The 7,500-nt window shown below is 44.3% G+C and overlaps 2 long non-coding RNA genes across 2 annotated transcripts in view; one reads left to right on the plus strand and one right to left on the minus strand.

Annotated features, from left to right (window-relative positions):
* LOC113577235 (uncharacterized) overlaps window positions 1-2,128 on the plus strand; it is a 4,348-nt gene extending 2,220 nt beyond the window's left edge. The window contains exon 3 of the long non-coding RNA XR_003410601.3: window positions 1,701-2,128. This is a non-coding gene — a long non-coding RNA (uncharacterized LOC113577235). The remainder of the gene's footprint in view (window positions 1-1,700) is intronic.
* A 451-nt stretch (window positions 2,129-2,579) lies between these two features.
* LOC113577234 (uncharacterized) overlaps window positions 2,580-7,500 on the minus strand; it is a 10,550-nt gene continuing 5,629 nt past the window's right edge. Inside the window, exon 3 of the long non-coding RNA XR_003410600.3 lies at window positions 2,580-3,507. This is a non-coding gene — a long non-coding RNA (uncharacterized LOC113577234). The remainder of the gene's footprint in view (window positions 3,508-7,500) is intronic.

Genomic DNA, 7,500 nt, shown 5'->3' on the forward strand with positions numbered 1-7,500 from the left:
ACCCGCACGCAGAACCCGTTCAGGAGCAGGGGTTCCTGTGGCGCTAAGCACACGCGCTGCACAGTTTCACGCACATGATTCCAGCGATCCAGGCGCACGCGAGGACAGTCTGTTCCGACGGGGGGAGACATCAGCTGGAACCAAACTAAAGCTCGGCTGAGCTGTGCAAGTCGTGGTGTAAAGTGCTGCACGTTCAGGGCACTTCCTGCTATCACAAAAGTGTTTGTGAACTTGTAGAGCAGAAATAAGGAACAAGAGACCTATAAATAACCTTGAGAGTGTGGCCGTGAGTAGCTCTACCAGAGACAGGATGGCGAGAAGCCTCTGCGTGTGTGTGTGTGTGTGTGTGTGTGTGTGTGTGTGTGTGTGTGTGTGTGTGTGTGTGGTGTGTGTGGTTTGTGTGTGTGTGTGTGTCTTACTGCAGAAGCAAAGAGGATGATAGAGTAAAAAAAATGAGGATGAGCAGAGAGAACAGAAGACTATCTATCTCTCTCTCTATCTCTCTCTATCTCTCTATCTCTCTCTCTATCTCTCTCTATCTCTCAGTGTCAGTTCAATTTCATTTCAATTCGGTGCTTTATTGGGATGGCAAATAAGGGAACATTTTTGCCAGAGTCTGGGTCACATTGGGAATGTTAAAGCAATAAGAAAATTGGAAACCAAGCACTGTGGAGTCTCCAAAACTGTGAAAATGTAAGGTTAGATTGTTAAAGGCATACTACCATGTTGCAACTGGAACAAAAAAGGGTATTATCTGATTGGTTGGGGGGTTGCTAAACTGGGGGTGTTTAGCACTGATCTTTGAAGACCTCTCTGTGAAGCTCACTGAATCTTGAATCCTCTGGAGCAAGAAGCGCAGCTCTGTTTCTCTTTTGCTTAACTTGTACTCATGACATATTCTTTGAAATGTAGGCAGCCCGGCCTTTCTGCATTTGCCACTGAGTTCAGACTCGGCCAGCATGGTTCTGCATTTTATCCTCGAGCTCAGATAGCGTGCCATGGAGCGTTATCTTTTTAAAGCTGGATTACACAGAGTTTCACAGTAATATTGGAATTTTTTTTTTTTTGAGGGTGATTTTTTATGTGCTGTGATTGGGTTCATTCGGATTAGGTCTGCTGTTTTGTTCTGGTTCGCAGCCTCGGACTCATTATGCACTCGTAGCGGGTCTAATGTACCAGTGCTCCAGACCAGCTGAGTGAGGAGGGCTCACTTTGCTCAATTCTACGTAAAGCATAGCAGGACTGTGAACAGGAGTTGGAGCTGCAGTTTTTGAAGTGATTCCAGATGCTGATTGGCCTGCATGTATATAATGAATAGATATTGGTTGAATTGTGCCATGCATGCAATGTTTGTGGCACTTCTACAAACCACTGTGATGTGCTTGTGATCTTTTAACGCACTCCTAAAATTGTTTGCAGGGACTCAACCACTGCGATTGTCAACACGGAGACATACTTGTAAACAAATCTCCCAAATTCTGCCAAATTCTAATTGTAAACTCCAAAAATATTGTTTTACTTTTTTCTCTCATTTCATTCATGGCCTGAAAGAACTTATTTTTAATTTTTTTAAAAAGATAGTGAAAGGATTGTTTGAAGAGAGATTCATTTAAGTCTTAATTTACAAACAGGGAAACATTGTTCCCAGAAATCTGGTTCTTTTTGGAAATACCAATATCTTTGTTGTGTTTTCTCTGCAGGGCCCAGGCCTGTCTGTACTGTCCCAGCAAGGCCCAGGACTGTCTGTAGACCTTGCTCATTTGGAAACCTGTCTGTACAGGGCCCAGGCCTGTCTGTACTGTCCCAGCAGGGCCCAGGCCTGTCTGTACTGTCCCAGCAGGGCCCAGGCCTGTCTGTAGACCTTGCTCATTTGGAAAAATGTCTGTACAGGGCCCAGGCCTGTCTGTACTGTCCCAGAAGGGCCCAGGCCTATCTGTACTGTCCCAGCAGGTCTAGGCTCTGCTGTAGACCTTGCTCATTTGGAAACTCCTAGACTCCTGTTGTTTTAGAAAAATAAGGTAATTTTAAGGCAATTTATTTATATAAATATAAATATTAGTGTTTGTCTCAAACTGCAGCCGTGTCTTACTCCACACTCTTGAGAGATTAAATTTATTGCCAATTTTTACGCTGTTCTTTTGTATAATTAGATTGCTTAATTAAATCACGTGTTCTAGCTCTACACCACTTTCATCACATTTGTAGAAAGAGCCTTGGTGTCATTTACAGTTGCAAGCAAAAGTCTGTAAACCACATTTGCACGAGCTGCATTTCTGCAGGGGTGGTTCCTGAAGTGTGTATGCAGAAACCACCAAGCCACATACAGTGTAACGGTACCCCAGAACACAGGACGACGTCAACACAGAGTGACTGAGGCAGAAGACATTTGGTGTCATTGAACAGCAGAGTACACGAACTGAGTACAGTCCCACGGAAATATTTTGCCACAGAAAAATGAAAAAGAAACATACCCAAAACACTAACCACTGTGCTAGACTGAAGAAAGCTTTTGGTTGAAGTTGCTGATAATAAAGGAAGTAACACCAGTTACTTTTTCTATTACTGACCTTGATTGTTTCAACTTTTTGCTCAGTAAAGATAGGGCACGTAAAAACCCAGAGACTTCAGGCCTTTATTTATTGTTATCACTTTTGGTCACACTCTGAATCACACTGAATAGTTTTACACTCGTCAGGCTAATGTGCTTTTTGTGTTCTGTGTTTACGTTGCTTTGGTGTTTCACAGTAAAAGAGGTGCATGTTTGTGTTATTTAATCCCTGTGTTGGTTTTATATTTTCCTAAATTAGCATATTTTGGCAGTCAAATGAGTTTTCTGAACTTTCAAATTTGGTTTTCTGCCATATTTCTTTTCAATAAAAATATTTATACTGCTGTCAGACTGAATCCTTCTCTACAGTGAACATACTATGCAGAGTTCAGGAGGTGTTTGTATTTTTGGCTACCAACTACTCTCTGGAACTCTTATAAGATCTGTGACCTCCAACTATTGGACATCTTTGTGGGCAGAGCATGCAGAGCTGTTTTCCTGTCCTTTTAATGAACGCAGTAATTTAGCTGTGATCAGTGGGGTAAGCACTTATACGGCAGTTCAACAGTATAAGTGCTTAGAGTGAAAGGGTAGGAGTCTATAATCCATAATCTGCCGTGCTATTGCCAAGAGGTGAGGCAACACTGCACCTCTCTAACGAGTCCCCTCATAACCCACCATTAACGCTGCACAGACTCAGAATTTGACAGAGCTCCAGGAGGTCTTGGGTACTTTTGGTGACTCCACAATTCCGCTTGGTTCTGGGGTTCTGAGGGAAGCAGTTATTGGCACCTGACATTTTGATTTTCATATGCTTATAACCTTTTGCATTTATGAAATTGGGCTGTGATTCACTTCTAGTGTTCAGGTCCCCACAGACGAACTCATTCCGCTGGCTCTGGAAATGGCAGGTTTCTCTCACCAACTCTGATATATCTCTTCAGAGGAGTATGGAGACTCTGGGGAAGAAATATAAAAGGCAAAAATTATATTAATTCTTTGTTTAAAAACCATGAACTGAATTGCCTTTTTTATTGGAATCCAAATATATTTGCCATTTTTAAAATAGTGATCATTTTGTATACATGAACTGTTGATTTCACTCATAATTCATGTGATTTCAGTCTGTGTGCTTCCATCTTTGTGGTTTTTGTGGTGTTTTCAGGGCAAACATGTGGAAGGTGGTGTACAGTGGTGTAAGTTGACGTAAGGTGATGTAAGGTGGTGTACGTTGGTGTAAGGTGGAGTAAGGTGATGTAAGTTGGTGTAAGGTGGAGGCCCATAGTTTTGCAAAGCTGGATATTTGTTTGTTTTGTTCTTGCTGTTTTTATTTTTGTTTTGACAAGGCACAAATAGACTATAACTTGAGAAACAACATGTAAGGAATTTATAAATCTAATGCTATACTAAATAATATAAGAAAAAGCAGAAAAGGACCATTCATGCTAAAGCCTACAAAAGCAAACAGCTTGACTAGAAGGCTGGAGAACAGAAGGGGGAAATGTAATGGCAACGCAGAGGCAAGCAACTCCACAATGTGACAGACAAGTCCATTAATCTGTATAAGCGGATACCTTGAAGGCCTTCATCCCGTTTATACTTCAGCAATTACTTCACTTCGCTACATTTCACCAATTTATCTCAATCGCTTATCTCAAAAATTACACAGTGGTGAATTTAAGTAGCAAATGATTGACCTCATCCAAGTTTTCCGCTGCTGGAGCTCATGTCACTAGTGACTGTGGAGCTCAAATAGATGTGCTGCCCCCTAGAGGTGTTATAAGTCTCACAACATTTTTAAGTGGTTGCAACCATAAATAATGTCCCAGTGAAGATGTTATTCAGAAATTACTGTTATGTGATTATTGCAGGGGAGAAAATCCTTCTTTTTTAACTTTTTCAAGAAATGACATCAAATTGATGTATGCAGCATTTGCATCGCATTGCGTAATACAAATTAATCCATTATCAACTCAAAAAAACCCAAACAAAACCAAGGTGCACATGCTCCCCCAGTGTTCTCTGCTCATGACGCCTTTTTTGCATTGGTGAGGATACCCCCCCAACCCCCCAGGAGGCCAGACTGTGGTTGTACCGGTGCATTCTGGGAGCCTCTCCTCCGTGTTGCATCAGTGTGTGAGAATGTTGGTTGGGTGCTGCATCTTTCTGTTACCTGGCAAATTCTCTGACTGTATATAACTGTTTGTTTACATGCACGGTGTGATTGGTTGGAAGTGTCTGTTGAGCTGTGAAGCAGGTCTACGTACAAGGGCGCATCCTTTAGAGATGTTTGTACCGACTCTCCAGTTGGTGCTATAGTGGACATCCTTGTGGGCCAGCTGAGAGGGAACAATGACGTCTACATTAGCCAAAGCTTCTATGGCTCCCTGCAGAGGACCTGGCCAACTCTCCTTCTCTGCTCTCATGTCATTTGTTCCATTTGGGTGTCTCGAATTGAGTGTCTCTAAAACTTGGGACACCACACTTTTCTGTGTGGTTTGACCTGGGAAAAGGGACGGCAACGTCTTCCGCTGGAGACGGTCTGTAGCTAGTCTTCTGGTCTGGGCCTAAAGTGTGTGAGGAGAAAGTTTCTTCTGCCTAAGGCTTTTTGACCTTTTTGCTGGGGGCTGTCTCGGAGGACAGCTCAGTACAACCCTGCCGTGTGGCAGCAGCTTGCAGACTGGGAGGACTGGAAGCATGATGGGAGAGACAGTCTGTGTCTCTGGTTAAAAAATTCCTCATCAAGATATCTCTCCTGGGCAGTTCTTCTCCGAGGTCTGAGAGCTTCTACTTTAGCTCTTGTTGGTCATCAGATTCCTTGCATTGTCTGTATGGCTGGCTAGTGCATGTCCTGGCCCATCATGACCCTGAGGGCAGGCTCTCTACATCGCCCTTCGCCTGCCGTGGCTCACACCTTCAGATGGGTGTTGAATTGGCCCAGCTGCCACTTGACAGAACCAGTCGCACTGCTGCTGGCGACGAGGGTCAGGACAGGCCCCCTTCTGTGCTACTAGTCCCACGTCCAGCAGGATGCTGTCCCTGGGTTAAGCTACGGTGGTCTGGAAGCACTGAGTTCAAAGGGCAAGTGGTGATTACACACTGCTCCCCTGCTCTTTCGCGCTCAGCTTCCCAAGGCTGAGAAAAGCCACTTCAGGCCTTGTGAGCTCGGCCGCGGTAGCGCACGCCGTTGCGGCCCTGCGTTGATAGACGTGGACAGGCAGACATCTGCTTTTTAAACGTCTGTGAGTTTTAGTCACAGGACTCAAATCTGGTGGGCTACTGGAGAACCCAATGCCAAATGCCATGCAGTAGTATATTCTTGGTGTGGAAAAGCAAGACTTGCCTACCACCTACACTCTTTGCGTCTCTCCGGGTTTTCTTTTGAGGGGTTTTTTTGGGGGTGGGTGGGGTTGTTGCTGCCTGCCACTCTGGGAATGTGAAGTGAACGACTCACTGCCATGACTGCAACCCACTCGACCGCCTGGTGAAGCTCTGTGACAGATCACGTAATGGGTCGCTTTCAGCTGGTCAGAGCTGGCATTAGTCGCTGTTCGCCGGAAACCCTTTCAACACCTTGGAATTCGACGAGTCAATCCAGCCACTGGTACTGGTGCCAAAGCTGTTCGAGGATCAGAAATGTCTGCATGCTTGTCACAGGTGTGGTTTACAAAGTAAAGCCAATGTATGTAGCTTAGCTCTCCCTAACGGGGTACTGAGTCACTGTGCTGGCCTGCGATTATGCAGGAACACCGACTCATGCTCTGTTTTTGGATGTGGAGTTTTACCATCTGTAATAGACTGCTGATCTGCTCCAAAAAAACAAAAACTGGGAAAGGTTTTTGAATCCGGAAAAGTTTCTTTGCAGTTCAAGGCACAACTTCTGCATATGCACCTCAGATTTAGTGCCAGGCTAACAAAGAGTGCAGCAGAGTCTACGGCTTTTTCACCTCCTTTTTTCCTCGTAAATAACCACCCGAGCGAGTCAAGGCCGCAGCTGGCAGGTCAGCACCGTCGAGCACGTAGCTCCTGAGTACACGCCTCACAAATGAAGCAGAGACTACATAGGGCCTCGTGCTAGAGGCTTTTCAGCTGAGCTGTTACCTTAAAAATATGAGGTTTGAGGGAGGTGTGAAGAAAGCAAATGTGTGGGTCAGTCACCCAAATGTGTTATGGCCACAGTTTGATTCCAGCTGTGCTTATATCTGAAAACTGTGGCAACCGTCGGGAATAGATGTCAGCCCCTGCTGCTGATGGTTCCAGTTTATTTCACCATTTTTATGTTGTTGAGCGTTGCCGTGTCTCGGTAGTATGGCAATGGATTTCTAATCCCTGACGTGATGGAGTGTTTAGTTGGTTCTATGTGAAGCTTTGCCTTTTCCCCATTGTTTGTTGTTTCCCTTGGTGTGGCTTTGTTTCCTCCTGCTAAACCTGATGCAATACTCTCTGGGTTATTATTTGATTTATTCCAGTAGGTTAAAAGTTTCTTCTTGGTGCTGTTCTCTTCTGCTCTGTTTTACCTGTTCCTGTTGCCGTAACTACCACCTGTGGTAATGGCTGCTCTGGTGATTCTTAATGTTTGACCATGCTAACTCTTTTCTTCTTTTCCTGCCTAAGTGAGTTACTTTTCAGAACAAACTTGTATTTACTGTGATGTTTTGATCAAATTAGTTGTTCTTGTAAAAATGGACTAGAATTTCAGGACCCCATCTTATACGTGCCTGTTTTAAAGATGGAGACAGCGGTGGAGACAGGTTATGCAGGGTTTGGCAGCCTGTCTGCTCATTGGTTAACCTCCAAATGATCAATAAGTCTCTTAGAGCCAGAGCAGGATTTGAATCAGAGAAAAGGAAACGTCTCCCTTCAGGACACGTCTGCCTCTTTTTTTTTGCTGTCTCACTCTCTCTCCCTCCCTCTCTAGCCCTTTTTCTCTCTGTCTCAATCTCTCTGATTAT

Source organism: Electrophorus electricus, chromosome 6 (assembly GCF_041902795.1).
Source record: "Electrophorus electricus isolate QZ-2024a chromosome 6, ASM4190279v1, whole genome shotgun sequence".
Classification (NCBI taxonomy): Eukaryota; Metazoa; Chordata; class Actinopteri; order Gymnotiformes; family Gymnotidae; genus Electrophorus; species Electrophorus electricus.